The sequence below is a fragment of the Accipiter gentilis genome, chromosome 14, assembly GCF_929443795.1.
Source record: "Accipiter gentilis chromosome 14, bAccGen1.1, whole genome shotgun sequence".
Taxonomy (NCBI): Eukaryota; Metazoa; Chordata; class Aves; order Accipitriformes; family Accipitridae; genus Astur; species Astur gentilis.
In genome coordinates this window covers 33,327,513-33,346,161 of record NC_064893.1, presented here as the reverse complement: position 1 = coordinate 33,346,161, position 18,649 = coordinate 33,327,513, and positions in this window count along the sequence as shown.

Sequence of the window (18,649 nt, the reverse complement as noted above, 5' to 3'; positions counted from 1 at the left end):
TATGGTAAAAATTATAAATAAATAAATAAATCGTCTGAAATAGTGCCCTGCAAAATAGTCCATCTCCTCTTGGGTGGCAGGAAAAGCTATTTCAGGAAGGAAGAAAAGGTCCAAAGGGCTGCTTTCTCAAGACAAAAGGTTTTTTTGCTTTACGTTTTCTGCCGCCTGTTCCTGTTATTTCTCCTCGCCCTCCCCAGTGCCAGGGCGGCACCACTCAATCCTCTCCGGTTACAGCGGGAGGTGGACCGCGGCGATGCCGCAGAAGATGCCAGGCTCAGCTGCGGGTCAGGAATCCGCCGCCCCCCCAGCGCTCCCCCCCGCTGCCCGGTTGGGATTAAGCCGCTCGGGGCTGACGCACGCCGCGGCCCGCTGACCCCAAGCGCAGGGGTCACCTCCATGCTGCTCCGCAATCCCCACGGGCATCTCTGATCGGCGGCATTAGAGAGCGCCGCGCTGCGACCTCCGTGCCGCCACCAGCGTTCCCCGGTACCGCGCTTTTATCCCGCGCACTTGGCTGTGCGTGAGCCGAGCTGGCAGCCCCGGCAGGGAAGGGGCACGGGGAGGGAGCCGGCTCCGGCGCCACTGGCACGGGGTGACACCGACCACGGGGGAACCGGGTCGCCTTCCTGATCGGGCCGGCCCAGGGTAAGCACAGTGCTGGAAAACGCAACACGACAGCCACGCTTCGCCCGCGTGGCACGGCCCCGGCTTTGCCACGTTGCCGCCGGCGCGTGGGCCGATGGCGAACGCCCGGACCCCCGCGCTGGGGCTCGGCGGACGGCGAGCGCGGCCGCGGGGAGGGTTGAGCGAGCGAGGGATCGAGCCGCGGCCGGGAGGGAAGGGGCTGCCGCGGTGCCGGTTTTGCCCCAGGTTTCCGGGCGGCCCCGCCGGTGCTCGGCACACGCGGCCTCTTCCGCCTGCCCGTCAAGCCCAGCCAGCCGAGAGCTAATCTCTGCGGGACAGCGGGCGCAGGGGAAACAGGGGCCTCTCACCAGCTTGGGGTGAAACTAACTGTACTCCGGCAGCGGTTTGCCTCCCCGAGGGCTTTCTCGGTCCATTTCCTTTGGGGGCAGCCGTGCCACAGCCCCCCCCCTCCCCCCCATTCCTGCCCAGGTCCCCGCTGCGGGGGTGGGATGCGGGGGGGACGCTTGTGCAGCCCCGCTCGCTACAGTGGGGACCCTCTGCCGCCTCAGGGACCACCTTATTGCTCCCCGGGCTGCCAGGCAGTCTCTGTCCTGAGCCGCGGGGAGATGGCAGAGCGGTCCCCAGGAGTCAGGCTGCAACGGGTCCTGTGCTCCCAGGCATCCCGCACACTCATCCCTGCCGGCTCCCCACAAAGCCGCACCGGAGCGGCCAGGAGACGGGGGCTGCGCTCGCAGGGTCTGTCGCTTCCCGGCACCGATTTGATGCTGTTGTGATTCTCAACAGTGTCAGATGCTAATGACCGAGGGAGCCGGGATGTTGTCGGATGTAGCATCTTCTCCCCACTGGAAACGTTGATGCCATTCCCTTCACGTGTGAAGGAGCCCTCCAAGCCCAGAGAACAAAAGCCTCGGCGGAGCCCGCCGCCCTCCCCCTGCTCGGAGGTAGCAGAGCAGACGCAGGCTCCGCTTCCTCTCCCGCCTGCGAGCCTGCGGGCCGGCAGGGAAGGAAGGAACCGGGGCTCGCTGCTGCCTTTGCCTGACCTTGAGCTGGTCGCGTGGGAACCGGCAGAGATCCTGCGGGAACCTCCCCTGCTTACGCAGACCTCGCCGGGAGCCTCTCTGTGCTGGGGGCTTTGAAAGCTTGGTCTTTCTCCCTGTCCCAGCTTTCCTGTTGGCAAAATAAGGCAACAAATCTTGGGGTTGGCCAACAGCTGGGAACGAACCATGGCAGGCGAGACAAGCTGGGGAGAAGAACCAGCAGGCAACGGCCCTAACAGCAGCCTGGAGCTCAGCCCAGCGCCAGGCAAAGCTCGCAGCTTGCAGTGAGGGTGCAGTGTCGTGCCTGGCCCAGCTAAACACCAGCCCTGGGGGAAAGGAGAAGGCATCGCCTCCATGATGGCATTAATCCTGCACAGAGCAGCGTGGCTGATGAAGCCAGTCCTGCCCCTCCTCACCCCATGCTGTTCCCCTCCCCAGTTCCTCCAGGTTTTGGGCTGATGCAGCACCCAGGCTGTCACCTAGCAAAAACACCAGCTGCAAACTGCAGCTCCCAAAATTGCTTTGTCTGCCTGGGAAGAGCAGTCCAGAGCAGATAGGAGGCTCCAGGGCAGCGCCACCACCCTGAGGTGCCACGCGAGTCCCTGGGGACAGGGATCCGCAGGGGCGCGTGGGGCTACCTGGGGCTCCCATGGCACATGCACAGGGGAGAGGGTCTCGGCATCTGCCTCCCTTACCGGGAGCAGACGGGCAAGTGCTGTGCTCGGTGCAGTACCGTGCCATCACTGAGGACACGCTCCCCAGGAATGAGCCCTCAGCCTGCCTTGGGACAGGCTTCTCCTGCACCCACCCTGCTCAGGACAGGCAGGGAGGCATCCCACCCTGCCTGCAGAACTGAGCTGCTGCCTCCCATTCTTGCAGGAGGCGGGGATGGGGGAAAACTGGTGGTGTCCAAGGCAGTGGAAATATTCCTAGCATGTCCTCTTCTCCTAAGCCTTGCCATCTCTCTAGGCACTCCTTTGTCCAGGCACACTGGGAACAATTGGGGTTGCTCAGCCAGACCGCAGGCTGTCGATCAGCAGAGGGAATGAATGCTCAGGCATAAGGAACCCATCTTCTCCCGCAGCACGGGGAGGTGGCCACCAGAAACGGGGCCTGTGGCACAACAGCACAGGCAGCAAACAATTCCCAGGCACCGGTGCCAGTACCAGCCCCGAGAAGGACAGTGGGAGCTCACCAGCCCAGCTGAGAAACGGCAGATCGGGAGGGGATCGCTGGGCTTCCCCAGAGCCCACTGCAGGGCTGGGGGCTGCGCGGCTGGCGCAACGCAGGTGCCCTGATGCCCAGTGCTGAGGTCCCTTGTCCGCACCCACGCTGCCAGCCCTGACCCCAGCCCCAAGCGCCCACCCTGCAGGTGGCAGAGGAGGATCCGAGTCTCGGGAGCCAGAGGGCAGCCCCCCAAGCTGTGGGGTCGGGGCTGGGCTGGGCCCTCACAGCACCCAGCGCCCTTGGGGCAGCCCTATCTGGGACTGACTGCAACTGCTTCCCTTGCAGGCACAGCTTCGTTACCCGGACCCACTGCGACAAACCCACACCGTCCCCAACAGCCCGCTCCAGCAGGTCCCCTCCGTGACACCCCGAGCGGCCATAGGCTTGTGCATGGCGGGGGGGAGCGCTCTGCCCGCCACCCGCCGAGACAGCTCAGCTACCATTTCCCAGCGGTCCCCCGCAGTGCTCAGCTCCATTTTATAGGGCTGCTCTGTCCCAGGGGCATCGCTGCCGCAGCGCAGCCGCTAACGAGGTTATCCCCAACCACGCCACCGAGTTTGCCATGGAAAGAGAGGGAAAGCAGGCTTAACCCTTGTGCTGCTGCCGTGTCTCGCAGCACTGGGGAATATCTTTGTTTGAAAGCGTGCTCTTAAGTCCCAGCGGTGATCGGCTGCTGCAAAACACCAGGCGAGGAGCCACCGTGCCATCCCCACGCTGTTCCCTGCACCGCAGCCTCCCTCCTCTCGGGCATCCCCACATCCATAAGAGCAGCAGTGAGCCCCAAGGCTGCGCCAGCCCTTGTGCACGGTGCCCTCGGGCCGGGTTTCGGGGCAGCAGCCCAAGGAAGGACTCTGCGTGTCCCCATCGGCAGCCAAGCCCCGATCCCTTCCCGAAGCTTTGTTTCACGCCAGCGGGTGGGATGGTGAATAACGAGTAGGACACAGCCAGCCTGCGGACAGGAGCCGTTGCTTGACCGAGGCCGCTGGGAGCGTCGCTTCCTGCAGGCACCGTGGCACTGCTGGCGTTTCTGCCTGAAAATTTGGGGGGCTGTGAGCAAGGGCAAGGCCCCTTCCCTCGCTGGGACCCTGCTTCACACTGCTGCCAGGCTGGCCAGACCTGCCATCCCCAGGGCTGGGGACCGTCCCTGCGCATTCCCCCCACGGCTCCTTGCAGGGCTGGCTGGGGGCAGCCCCCCCCCCCCAATCCCGTCCACGCCTCGCACCGCGGCTGAGCCCGTGCAAACTCACGGCACGGCGGGGAGCCCCGCGCCCCCCCCCCCCACCGCGGTGCGCAGCGCCGACCAGCAGGGGGCGCCAAAGCACCGCGCAGCGGCCGCGGCTCCACGCGCGCCCCCCCCCCCCCGCCCCAGGCACCGCTCCCTGCGCCCGGCTCTCGGGGCGTCCCGCCCGCCATCCCCCGGGATCAATCCCCGCATCCCGCCATCCCCCGGGCACCCCTCCCTCCCCACTGCTCTCCCTCCCCACTGCTCTCCCTCCATTGGACACCCCCCCCAGCAGCACCAGCTCCCCCCGCAGTCCCCACAAGCGCTTTCCCAGCCGGGACCCCCGGGGTGTGTGGGGGTGTGTGGGGGTGTGTGTCCCAACCACCACCCAGCTGGGCCATCCTGCGCCGGGCTCCCCCCCCAAAGGACTGTCCCTGCAGCAGCGACAGCCGGGAGCACCGGCACCCCCCGCCCCGGCTCAGCCTCCAGGCTGGGGGCAGGAGCTGTGTCACGGCAGCACACCCCCCCCCCCCCTTCCATTCCCTGCCATCACCTAGGGACAGTGCCCGAGCCGTCCCTATCCCACCCCAGGCACCCTGCAACATGCAGGGTTGGGGCCCTTCATCAGTCGGGGTGGCTTTGCTACAAGCAGGTTAATAAAAATAATAGGCAGAAACATTGCTTCGCTGGGGGCCACCTCACAGCATCTGGTCACCCAGCCAGGCAGGCTGGTATTTTTAGCTTCCCCTACCGAGGGATTGGCTCTGCGTGTGTGTGGATATATATATATAGACATATACACACACACATCTAGAAGTTACCAACCCACCACCTATGTGGGACGCAGGCAGGTGCCCAGGCCCCCAGCTCCGAGTGGTCTCTGCAGGGCCAGGCCCCGAGGGCAGCAGCAGGACGAGGGGGGGCCGGGTGCCTGTGGGATGCTGGACCCTTCGCGGCCCCCCTTGGCGCGGAACGGGGGACCCCCGGGGCCAGGCAGAGCCCCACAGGCTGGCCCGGCCGAGGTCCCGCTGCGTGGGGAGGGATGCAAGGCCCCCGGGGCTGGAGCCCCCAGAGCGGGGCTGGAGGTGCAAAGCAGCTTCGCAGAGCGCTGCCGGAGCAGGTTAAAGAGAGGGGGAGCACGCGCCTTTTCACCAGCTTTTCTACCTGATCTGTTTCACATACAAGTGAATTCCGAGCACACAATGCAGTTATTGAATAAAATTATGCTTTTTTTAGTACCTGTATGCATGTCGTTCTTAAGGCTCTGCCTAGAAACCAACCTTGCAGCCAGGAGCAGAGAGATCGGAGGGAAAAGCCAGGCCAACCCCAGACCCCACACCGGATTCGGAGGGTTGCGAGACGCATGGATACAAGTACAGCTCCACCAGCAAGAGCAGCTCGCAGGTGGCACGTCCATCCCTCATGGGTGACAAGCCCATAGCTCCTTCCACCCCAGGGAAGGAGGAAAAAGCACTCCTGGCTGGGGCAGGGACACAGCAGGGAGGGCAGATGCCACAGCCAGCCCAGGGGCTGCCTCTCCTCTCCCTGTCACCATCACCCACGAGGACGAGTCCTGCCTTCCCCTCCGCCATCTCGCTCACCCTCCAGGCAGCAAAGCCGAGGTGCTGGCAGCTCCATCCACACGACGCAGTGAGCACCGGGCTGAGGGGCAGGACCCGGCAATCACGTTTTCTTGGAGCACATCACGCTCCCGCCTTGCTGAGGGTGTTAGAAGCGGGTGGCTGTAATAATGGTGCCGTGAAAAACTGCAGCTCACTCACCGCAACCTCCCAGCCTGCTGCATGCTCCTGCTCTGCTTCCAGCTCCAACCTCACCCCCTCCTGAGGCTGGTCCAGCTGGTTTCCAGCCTGCCTTATAGCCTCCTGCCCCAGCCCAGGTGCCCGCGGTCCCCAATCCCTCCCACCCAAGGGCTCCCCAGTTAACGCTTCTCCCTCCTGCAGCTGGTTTGGCTTTTATCTATCACTGTCCTCCCAGCAGGACTCCCATGAGCTGGGGGCACAAAAAAAAACCACCAAACAAACCCCAAATGGAGGATCTGCTGCCCCGTGATGGAGAGCATTGCCTAAACATGGCACAACACAAAGGGCTTGCAGAGCTGTTATTGCTGCTGATCCCTGCGCCGCTACCCCAGAGCTGCCTGGAGCAGAGTCTGCCCTTGTAGCTGGCATTCTGCAAACAACCCTCCGAGGGCCCCTCAGAAGGGCCAGGGCGCAGCTCCCCGCTCCTGGCCGTGACAGACTGGCCGGAGGGCAGCAGGTACTCCTCTGTCACCAAAACCGGCTGCGGCGGCAGCGCTGGCTGCGGCGGTGCCATCTGTTCGGCAGGCCCAGCCCCGTGTCACGCTGTGCTGCGGGAGCGATGCCAAAGTGCCCGGACCCCGCTGGGGTGCCCGCACGGGAGCAGGGGTTTGAGCGCGGCGACTGATGTGATTTTCAGCCCTGGTGAAAAGGGCGAGGGCGCGGACGCCAGCGGCGCCTTCCCCGGCTCTGTACGTGAGCCCTGTGGGGTGGAGCTGCGGGCACTGGGGCTGTGGGGGGCAGCCTGGGGGGGTGCCGGGGCTCTGGTGGGGGGCAGCTCACCAGCCCACCCACAGCTTGGGAAGGTGGGCGCCTTGCGGGGTCCCAGCGGCAACCGAAACACTGGCGCGTCCCAGCAAGGACACAGCAGTTGCAGGGCTGGAGCGGTGCTGGGAAGCCTCGTGCCGGGCTCCGTCCCGCTCTGCTTGCTCGTGAATGAAAGGATTTGTCAACAGGGAGCTGATGAGTCCCACGGGGCTGCCAGCTCGCCCGCCTCCCAGCACCTCCTGCCTGGCGGGCGGCCTCCTGACAGCGCACGGCCGCCACAGGCATCGGAGAGCAGGCTGGCCCCGAGCAGCTGACTGTGCTGGAGGGTCTGCACCCGCTGTCCCACCAAACACCCCGGTGCGGGGTCCCTGACCCCGCTGCCCGGGCAGCACGGCGGGTCCGGAGGTGCTGACCCCGTTTCCGCAAGATGCTCAGAGTAACCTGGGCAGCGCTTGGCACACGGAGCAGCCACACGCTGTGGACAGAGGAATATTCTTTCACTGGGAGAACAAGCAGAGGCCTCTGATGGCTGCCTTGTCCCTTGTAAACACCAACTTTGAGAGCATCATATTACAGCCACTGCAGCGGCTCCAAACAAGATGGTAATCGGGAGGCACTGTGCCTGCACAGCGGGTGCTGCCGGGCAGCGGGGAGTGCGGGGCCCTGGCCCGGTGGTACCTCTGAGGCCGTGGCACCGGCTCCAGCACCGCAGGACTGCCGGGGCCCGGTGCAAGCGGTGGTTCTGCTGCCACCCGGACCCCACACGGCGCAGCAGCTCGGCCGAGCCCTGGGGCGCGCAGGAGCTCCCCGGCCCTCTGCCCCCGGCCCCGGCAGAACCGTTGCTTCCGTGTCCCTGGGCGCTCAGGTGCAGATGCAGAGGAGGGACCCGGTGGGCGCAGGGCACCCGTGGCAGGGAAAAAGCTCCGTGGGTCGGCTGCGGCCCCGTCAGGGCACGCCACAGCCCGGCCCGTTGCAGCCATCGATGCGCGCCGTGGATGGCTCCCACGGCGAGGGCTGGGGTGGGCCAAGCCCCCGCGGGACAGGGCTTGATGTGCTGCCACCGGCCTCTCTCCCCGCTCGGGAAACGCACCGTCCCCGCGGCCTGGGGCTTCTCCCCAGACCCCAGCGGCAGCAGGGCCGGTGCCCGGGGGTGCAGCCCTTTGCAGCAGGCAGAGCTTGCTGCCGAGCCGACCCTTTGCAGGCAGGCGCAGCCTGGCAGAGCGGAGGCCCGGGACAACGCAGCTGGCAGCGCTGAAGGCAGCTGCCTGCAGTGCAGGGCTCCCCCCTCACCTCTGCCCCGCTGCCCCCCCCCCCACCGCCGGGCTGGAACCGGCCCCCCCCCCCCCCCCCGCCGGTGCGGCGCTCCCGTCCCCGGCTGCCGGGCTGCGGGGAGGAGGCACCCGGCGCCGCCCACCCCCCCTTAACCCCCCCCCCCCCCGGTTCCGGCAGCGGGCAGGGACCGAGCGCTTCCCCCCGGCCCGGTGCTCCATCAGCCCCGCACAGCGCGGGGGCAGCGGGCACCGTCCTGCCGCGCCGCGGCCCCTCTCCCGCACATCCCCCCCCCCCCCCCCACGCCGCGGGGATCTGCTTACCCCGGTTCCCCCCTCCCCATCCCCATCCCCGCCCCGGGGCCTCCGCGCTCGGTCGGGCCGGGGATGCTCGGTGCCGGCGGGGCCACGCGGGACCGCGGCTGCGCCTCCGCGCCGACCCCCCGCTGCCCACGCTGCGGCAGCTGGCGGGGTGGGCGGGCGGCGGATCAGCTGCGGGCTGAGGCCGGGGATCAGCTGCGCTCCGCTCCGCTCCGCTCCGCCTGGGCGCTTCCCCCCCCCCGCCCCGCTCCGCTCCGCTCCCCCGGGGAGGGGCGGCGGCACCGGGCACCGGGCCTCCCCCCGCCCCGGCCTCCCCCGGGCACCCCCCGCCCGGTGCTCCCGGGCCGCGGCGCTGCCCGCCCTACCTGCCCGCCGCCCCTCCCGGCCCTCCCCGGGGCCGCTGGCTGCCGCCCAGCCCGGAGCTGCCCTGCTCTCCTCCTCCTCCTCCTCCTCCTCCTCCTCCTCCTCCTCCTGCGGGCGCTGGCAGCGGCGTGCACAGCCCTAGTCTAATCTCATGGGTCTAAAAATCCACTCTGCGGCTTTTGCCGTGGAGGAGCCGGAGCGGATCCCGAGCGGTGCTGGGCTGCCAGCCCCGGCGGTCGGAGGGGCCGGGAACCGCACGGCAGGAAGGAGAGGGATGCTCTCCGGCGGGGATTATCCGGCCGAACCCTCCCCGCACATCGCAGCCATAGCAACGGCGATGGGCTGTCCCAGCCCGGGTCTGCAGTGCAATAAAGGGAGAGAGAGAGGGACGCAGGGAAAGAAAGAGCCGCGCGTTGCGCTGGGCAATCTCCTTAGGGGTTGGCACAAACAAACAGCAACTGGAAGCAACTGGAGCCAATCCCCCGGCTCCCTTTGTAATGCTTTCTGACACAGATTCCCTCGCCATGGCTGACTTTGCAAGTTTCCCCATCCTCTCCCCTCCTCGCGCGGCTTCTTTTCATGCGACTAAATTATACACGAGAGGAGGGACGTGCTGGAAATTCTAGTGAAAAAATAAAAATGTGCCGGTTTGTGCGGGCGGCTGCAGCCTGGCCGCCTCCAGGACTCCTCCTGCGAGCGAAGAGGGACAGGACCTGCTCCCAGGTCAGCAGCATTAAAGCCCGTGAATTTTGAAGCCGATGAGAAAAAAAGGGTTTCCTGCAGAGAGCGTGCAGACCGCGCTGTGCCTGCGGCGAGCCGTGGGCCGGGTGGGTGCCGGGACCGGGGCCCCGCCACGAGCCCTGGCTGCTGTCCCAGCACGCAGCACCCTTGGGGACAGAAGACGATGCATTCGCTTCCCCTGAGAAATACCTTGTTTAGGGGCCAGTAAAGAAATATGCAAATCTGGCAGGGCTGGGCCTCTGAGCCTCTAAGGCAGCCTTTCTCCCTCATCTCTGTAGCTGGATGGGAGCGAGCCGGGCCCTGGGCAGCAGAGGGAAGGGAAAGGCAGGGCCAGAGGGAGCGCGGGGGCGGCGGGGGAGGCTGTAGGCTGAGATTTGGGATGCCACGGAGCAGGACGGGGAGATGTGCGTGGGATAGCAGCTCCTCCAGACAGCGGGCATGCGGAGAAGGCTCCCGCTCCCCACAAGCCCGGGTGGGTGGAGCGTGCTGTCACTTTTTGGTGCTGGGCAAGCCCGGCATCGCTGTCGCAGAATTGCTGCCTGTGCTCTGATGAGTCAGTAGCAGCACTGCCACATTTTCCTCCTACCACGCAGCATCCCGTTGCGGGTCGGTCGTGCTCCGCACCGGGACGCTCCCGCACACGCAGTGCCGGTTCAGCTCTGGAGCCACGTGGGTGGGTGAATCTCTGGGAGCGACTCTCCAGGGAAGCTCCTCGGGAGCTGGGATGATCCTGCGCAGGGATGAGGACGCTGACCCGCGACTCGGACGAGATGCGGAGCGCCTGGCTCAGGCGGCGATCCCACGGGACACGGGCATGTTCCTGTGCCTGCGTCCCACCTCCTCTGCCAGACAATGAAACACTGCCCTCCTTCCTAAGTCGCAGCAGAACAAATAAAGCAAACGCCATATGGTGCCAAGACACGTTGGAAATAGGGCCAAGCCCAGGAGGTAGGGGAGGTGGCAAGCCTCCATCCCCACGCCGGTCCCCATCTCGAGCTCCAGGCCCTGACTGGCCTTGGGGGAGCACTGCACCCGCTCCTCCTCCCCCCACAGCCACTGCCCCGCTCCTCAGGCTGCCGGGCACAGCTCCGCATTTCAGCCGTGGCTTCGCGGTGACTCACTTGCTCTCCTCCCTGCCTGCAGTCTTGGGGAGCATGGAAACCACAGCTGCGCCCAAGAGCCCTTCTTCTTCTAAGGGCTGGGCTGGAGTCACCGCTGGACCAACACTGGGGCACTGTCAGAGATAACGCCCTGCACCCCGCCACGGGATGGTGCACGTCCTCCTACCCTTCCCCCAGAATTACAAATAGGAGCAGAAGCCGCAGACAGCTTGTCATCTAAAGCCCCTGCAGCCTCGGGGCCGGAGGAGAAGCTTTCCCACGGCTCCAGGCCACCACGGATAGAGGACCCTCCTGTGAGCAGAAAGTGGCATTGTCTTCCTGCCTGCCACAGCAATCCTCTTGCCTGGACACGCTCCCGAAGACCTGCAGCTCACAGATGCCCCGTGTGTTTTCAGGCATGTCACCTCCAAACACAGGCACCTAGAAGTGAGATACCTGCAAGCAGAGCTGGGCATCCCTATGGCTGGGCTTCAGAGGTGCTGAGCGCCTGCAGTTCCCCTGCAGCCGGCTCTGTGGAGCAGACGCGCATCCCGCCGAGCACCCAGCCCACCCCGGCTGCCTGAGGCTAGGGCCCGACCAGGGACAGCAGATCCCAGAGCTTCCTCGGGGGGCTGGATGTGATGAGCTCCTGGGGGAAAGAGGGGCTCCAGGAGCCCCCCAAGCTCTTAACAGACCTTCTGCAGGTTTAGCAAGCAGGTGCCAGCCTCGGCCGTGCCTGGGGGCTCCCTTTGCAGAGCCAGCGTGGTACCTACTCGCCCTGCCATCTTCATTTGCCCCATTCCCTCTGCAAGAGCCTCAGAGAGGGAAGGGCTTGGCTCTGCCCTCCAGGCCGCCTGAATCAAAATGAGGATCTCTTGAAGGTTTTGTAGCCATGGGGCTCAACTCTATCACTTGCTAATGTGAGCAGAACATTTGCACCTGAGTCATGCCGATGAGAATCAAGTAAGTTGTGCAAGCAAAGGAGTTTATTGAATCATACACAAAAATGTAGGGATGATAAGGATCAAACAGGACCTGGGAGCAGCCCATGGTTGTCTCTATGCCATCCTTCTTCCTCTTTTAAAGAGGCAGCTCTGCCTGATGGGGAATCCCACCTTCCCGGCCCCAGTCCCTACCTGTCACTGGCCTCCATCGAGGCACTCAGCCTCTGGAAATGCCCTGCACCGACTAGTGCTTGTGGGGCACTCTGCAGATGTGAAGCACTGCATGAAAATCTTATTATTTATTGCTGGTGTTACAGATAATGGGAAAAGCAAGGGGCAACCTTGTCCCGCACAGACAGCATACCTAGACTTTTGCAGAGCCAACACGGCCTCGACGGAGGGTCCCGGCTGTGATGCTGTTCGCTGGCCAGCAGCTGCGGAGGTTTGCGGTCTTCGTGGTCCCAGCTCCACTTGGACTTCCTACCCCACCACATGTTGATAAACAGAAAAAAATGTACAACGGATGCATTGAAGTTCATAGTTAAGCAGAGTACAGCAGTGTCTGGTCAGAAGGGGAACTTCTGCATGATTTTTTGCTCTATTGATTCAGAGGTGGGACTTGCTGCAACAGGGACAATCCACAGGACAGAGGTCTGGATCTGGATTTTTGAACACCCCCAAGGTTAGAACCAGGACAGGGTTAAATGCCAGTAAGCAAAAGGACAGCAGCAACACCAGGAACAAAGGGGACGTGGGTGTTGCAGCACAGGCTAAAGGCAGGCTGACCCTTAGGAGCAGAGGAAGGAGTCGCTGGGAGGCACGGGGCTAGCGCACGCCGTGTCCCCAGACATGGGCACCGCTGGGAAGCACGTGCAGCCGCAAGGTGAGGCCGGGGATCCCGACTGGATCACCAGGCAGTGGCTGGCAGTGGGCTCCGCCGGCACTGCTCGTGCAGTGGGGACCAGCAAGGAGCCACCTTTCCGCAGCGGCACCCGTCCCCGGGGGATGTACCGGCCGGTCACGGCGCCGGCACCGCGGTTGCATGCGCAGGACCGTGCCCGGGCGCTGCAGGGGCGAGCAGCACGCACAGCTTGATCCAGCAAGTCACCGAGCTGCGGGCGGTGGCAGCGCAGGCAGGGAGTCCAGGCAGCGCTGCAGGCAGCAGCCACGGCTGCAGGCAGCAGTCTACCCAGGGGGAAGAAGCCGGGGAAGCCCTGGGTCCACGCCACGACCCAGGACCTCGCGGCTTCCGAGGCCCCCGAGGGGTGCGGAGGGCTCCTGGGCTTTGCACCAGGGGATGCGTCCGCCCCACCGCCGCGCCGGCCGGATCCTGCTCGTCAGCAGACAGGCCTGGGGCCTGCGCCTGGCAGGAGGTATGGCATGGATCGGGCCCAGAGCAATCTGTTCAGATAGAAGTGGGTGGTAAATTAATGGAAATGGGAGAACAACTCCCCTGTAGCTCCGAAGCGGGGCGTTACCAGCGAGCAGAGCTCTAACGAGCCACGGAGAAGGCTGGAGCCCTCCGTGCCATGTGCCATTTCATCGCTGCTGCTCTGCGTCGGATTTCCCAGGAGCCCTGCAGCCTCGGCCTCATTAATTATGCAAATGAAAAGGTGTTGCCAACGCGGCATCCCTAGGTAGGATCCCTGGGACTGAAGTTGCGCCGGGAAGGGCGGCCGCTGCCCCTGCGTTTGGGCAGGGAGGGTCCGGGAGCACATCAGGCAGGATGGATGTTTGCAATAATTATCCAGTCATCCCCTTCAAGTGTACTGCAGCCATAGCAACAGACAGATGTTCTGTCCCAGCCAGAGTCCGCAGCGAGCTGGGGAGAGAAGCACAAAAATTAACCCGTTCAGCCCCAGGACAAGACAGAATCCGCTTTATTCTGGGACCGGACCAGACTTCAACATCCCTGCGAAAATTCTAGGAAATCAGGCCAAAAACCAACCACACACCTCCCAGATAAAAGCAACAGAAATTGCCCCAGTGCTGGCTCAGCCACTGTCTGACACAAAAAGTTGAATGAAAGAAGCAGCATCCTGCAGGCTGGTGGCCCGGCTCTGCCGAGTGGCCCAGTGCCTCTCCTCCTGCTACGGGGAACGAGCCCTGCTCGTGCTCAGCGTCTCCCGGGGGTGATGCTGCAGGTGAGGCTCTCCAGGTCCGGTGGTAACGAGCCTTTGGAGACGTACGGCACCGGGGAACCTGTTCAGGGACGGCCACGAGCAGCACGCTCTCTGCGGTGGGCACCCACGCAGCAGCCGCAGCATAGACCACGCCGGGCACCCAGCCGGGCAGGGAAGGAGGATGGATGAGACACGTGGACGAGCATCCGCTGCTAAGTTAACAGCTGTGTCAAAGCGTTTGAAGCATTTGGAGGTGGGATGCAGCCAGACCAAAGAACTGCCGACATTTCATTATCCCGCTGCTGCACGGGTCTCCAGGATTCAGCCCGAGTCCATTAAATCCCACCCAGAAATATCATCACAAGAGCCCTCGTGCCCACCCGCACGCCAAAAATTTAAACCCAGCTTCTCCTGGGGGCCCTGATGAGCAGGCAGCCCTCCCCAGGCACAAAGCCTCCGCTGCCTCCTCCCTTCCCCACCAGCCAGTGATGCCTTTAAGCACCAGCATTTAAATGTTTTAAGCTCAAGGCCAGACCCTCACCTCACAGTTCCCTTCTGAAAGGATCGGAGCTGCCCACCTCGGCCAGGACTCGCCTCTCCCCTCCCATGCCAGCCGTGCCCGGAGGTCCCGCAGAGGCAGCGGGGATTCCTGAGAGCCCAGAACAATCCCCTGACCTCAGAGCAGAGTAAATGGGCTCACGAGAAAGCCCCGTCCAGATGTTTGCAGCTGCAGATGCTGCTGGAGTGCCCCCACAGTGAGGACGGGACCGGGGGAGGACAACCCCAGCAGATGGGCCTGGAGGGACGGATTACACCTGGAGGGAAGGAGAGAACCCTCTGCTCGGCTGGCGGAGCAAGACAACCCACTGCCCTGCACATAAGCACAAGTGCGAGAGGTCACAGGAACACAGTTTCACTTCCCAAACTGTAAGACTATTTTTGGTTCATGTTACTTCCCTTCTTGTCCTCTGCCACACAGACAATGAGAACTCCAGCTTGCAGAGGGCATCCCGTCTCCTCCAGGCTTGCCTGGCGACAGCTTGTACCGCCTTAGCACAGCCTATCCTGGAAATCTGTGGTCTCCCAGTTGGATTTTTTTCTTCTTTCTCCTGAAGAAAAAAAGCAGAGAAGGGTAAATTTGCTGATCTTGAAACTGAGGGAGATGTGGCATCATGTGCAGTCGCAGAGGATGTGGGCAGGTGCCATCAGACTTCCCCACGCAGCTCTGGAAATGTAGCTCAGTCCTGATCTGCAGCTCCCTGGCTGTTCTGTCCCGGGCTCCCACACAGCCCCGGCAGCTGGTGGGTATTTCGGTCCTCGCCACAGCGCTCGGGCTACTGCACTCCTTCTGTGGTTTTTCCCCCAAGCACCTCAGTTGAGTGTCCACGTGGTTTGATTCCCAGCCCTCTGAAGCCACGCTGGAGACAGAACAAGAAGGTGGGGAAAAATGTCTATGATTTCCACAAATCCCCATCCAAGCTGTAACTCCAGCTCCTCCGCTTGTGTCAGTCCCAGGCCTCTCCCCAGCGAAAGCCACACCAAATAACGCCTTGGTGCTGTGACACGGACAGAAATCCAATAGGCTCCAGAAGGAATTCATGCTCTTTGCTGACTACCCTTGGCTGCTTTGACTTATTATCTGACCCGGATCTAAATTAGGTTTTGATTAAAGTCAAGAATAATTCCACTTGGAAAAATTGCACTGTTTAGGTTCAGAGTTAGCAAAAACGACATGAGAATTAAAACTCATTTCTCACTTTGGGGACAGAGACCCTGAAGGGACCTTAGAAAGCGCCTGGTCCCCTGCTGCGAGAGGCAGCCACACTGTGCCATGTCACTCGTAACCTGAGCAAGCTCCGTTTTCACAGTGGCCAGGTTCTCTCCCCAATTCTCTTCTGAGATCGCTCCTGTAAAGACTGATGGCTCTGATGCTTGGTCAGCATCTCCTCATTTCAAGTGTGGGTTTACCCAGAGTCCATTTATTCCTATTCATTCTCGTGCCAAGGCGGTGCTGGGGTTTAGTCCGTGTCCCTCCCTGGTCTCTTGATTGTCCACAAACATGTCTTCTCTCAGCGTTCATTTTGCTGAGATCAGTGAGCCAAGTCATCTCTGTAAGACACTCTCCTTTCTCCTGAACGATCCAGAAAAATCCCTCTGTACTAGTTTCAGGCTAAATTCTCTCAGCACGGCTAACCAGAACCAGACAGCAGTCCGAAGCTTCACCAGAGCCTTTATACTTCTCCATACCTCTCTCAAAATGACTCTCCTGAGACAACTTGGGATTGTTTCCCTTTTTCTTGACTGCATCCCATTGGTGCATCACAGCTGTACCGTTGGTGGATCGCAGCTGTACCGCTGGTGGATCGCAGATCTCCCATCCAGCCTTGGGTAGGCGAACGTCTCAGACGCAGACTGCGTGAGACACGCGGGCTCCCTTTGTGTTTGATGGAAAGAATAAGGCAGCTCCAGCGAGCGATTCATCTCACTCCACGATAAGCATTTAAAGCACCAGGATGAATGGTTTCTGAAGGTGCTCATCGGCGCGCATTGACTGTAGAGGCAGTTGAGACACCCAGGTAATGGTAACACTGGCTGTCCGGCTTTGAATGACTGAAGTTACAAGAGCCAAACACTCATCCGTAGTGATCCCATAAGTACCTCAACATTTCTTTATCCTTTCCCAACGAAGCACTCCCAGCTGCCAGCAGAAGTGATGGTTATTAACTCCCGGGCTCACTTTGTGCTGCTCGGTACCAGGCTACGTCCACCGAGGGGTTCCGTTCCCCCCGTACCCACCCCGCTGCCTGCCTCTCTTATCCCACCCTGCAGCACGCAGGGGTAATTGGTAAGTGGTTCCAGTTTGGGTCCTACTCAAGAGTGAATCCAGATGCTGACCAACAAAACCAGCGTAGCTGGGGACATCTCAGGGAACCCGTTGGCACGGCGCATTCTCCAGCTGGGATCTGTGGGGTGCTTGCTGCCGGCCTGCCGTACACAACTTTGTGCACAGCATTTGCCCTTGTTTCCAGCTGATAAATTGCTTTTAAAACAGCTTCGAGGAGAAGGGTACCTCCCAGTTATCACTCTCCCATGTAAGTTGTAAACGGAACTGTGGGGGTGTCCGGGGTGAGGGCTGAGAAGTGTCCCCCACTGCCACCCCCCGTCAGCAGGCAGCCGCTGTCAGGGTGGATGGGAGAGTCCCGGCACGGCTGGCGGGGGTCACCGCTCCCACTCGGCCCGGACCCAGCTCTCCCACCGCTCTGCCCCAGCGAGGCAGGAGCCAGGCTCTCGCAGAAGGAGCGGGAGCCCGGAGCAGGGGCTGGGAGCAGAGGCTGCGGGCTCGTGGTGCTCGTGGTGCTGGGCACACGGTGAGGACTGACTGCTGTCGCTGCTGAACAGGACGGCCGTGGGAAATACAGGGACCGCGCGAATATGGCCGAGCTGAGCTGAATCGGTCCCTCCAGGCTGCTGTGCTGCCCCTGCCCTGATAAGCATCAGACACTTCAAAGGAAGGCTGGGGTGCTACGGTGAAAAACTGGGGAAGGACGTCTCCTCAAAGGAAGCATCTTTCTCACTCCTGACCATCAGCTTTAGACTTACCTCTAAAGCACCAGCGCTTATCTCGCCCTTCTCTTTCTTAAACCTGTACCTTCCCAGGTGTTTCTCCTCCCAACAGGCACCCGGTCCTTTTGCATATACAAACACTCTCTGCGGTGATAAATTCCACCAGTTAGCCATTGGGTAGAAATTATCTGGTTTTATCAGTCTGGATGACTCATACTTCTGTTGATCATGCCTTTTTCTTGTACCTCCAGAAGGGACCTCTACACACACATCTTGTACCTTCTCCAGACACTCACCATGCTACAGAGGCACCGCAGCCTTCCCTCTTCAGCTCCCATCTCAGCTAAGCTGCCCTGATATTTCTAATTAAGCATTTTCTAGATACTACGATCACTACTAATTCCTTATTTCCTTAGTTTTATGTAAGTGAGAGAATAATCACAAGCCAATACAATAGTCCAGGGTCTGGGGTACCCCTACCTGAAAAAATGTTACAAAGAGAACTAATGTCTAGTTTATATTTGTTGGAAGTTTCTAAGAACAACTTTTATTTATGTGGTATAAATAACAATGGACCTGGAGTTATTACATTTTCGTCTATGAAGAAGCCTCAGCAGACACCCTGTGCTGAACACCACGCAGTATCTGTCATCCAGAACCGACAGTTTAAGGTCCAGTGCCATCAAACGCTTCCACTTTTTTTTTTTTCCTATCTTTAAGGACAAGAGTGGCCTCAGCATCACGCATTATAATCTGGCACATCACAAGATTGCTCATGCAGTGCAAGCTAAACCTCTGTTCAGTCCGTGCTAGACTGGGACCTAAAATACTGATCTGAACACTGAGCCGAGTGGTCTTCCCAAAATCCTCATTCAGAGGATAACAGTTCTTGGTTTGGCTGGCCTTGCCTTCCCAAACTGGGGAAACTCCCGTCGATGCTCTCCAGAGAGTGACCCTCTGCATGGCTCTCTAGGTGGACCCCCAAACCTTCTTAACAGACACCCTAGACAGATTCAGCTACTCCCATCAAAAAGCAGACGAGACATTTAACTGCAACTATTAAGAAACCAAACTAGGTGGAAGACAGGCGAGAGACCTAGTCAAAGGATCGGCTAGCAGGACATAGGGCGCCTCATCTAGAGGACCAGGAAGCAAAGACATCAAGCCCAGTGAGTGCTGTACACCAGACTAAGGTCATTCACTGGAAATACTGCTGTTTCCAGCAGTTTTCTACAGAGGACAGTCACTACCGGTGAGAAGACCGCTGAAGTCCTTCCCTTCCACCAAGCCGTGCCTACCATGTGGCTGGAGCAAGGGGCTCACCCCATGCCAAGTACGTGTCCACCCAACCAAACTGCTGTCTGCGAGCAGGCTCAGGGAGTCTGTGACTGACTGACAACCACGCGTGGCCCCTCACTCCTCCCTGAGCCCCCCTCTGCTGGTTCCTTCTGAGCCCCCTCCGCTGGTTCCTTCTGAGCCCCCTCCGCTGGTTCCTTCTGAGCCCCCTCC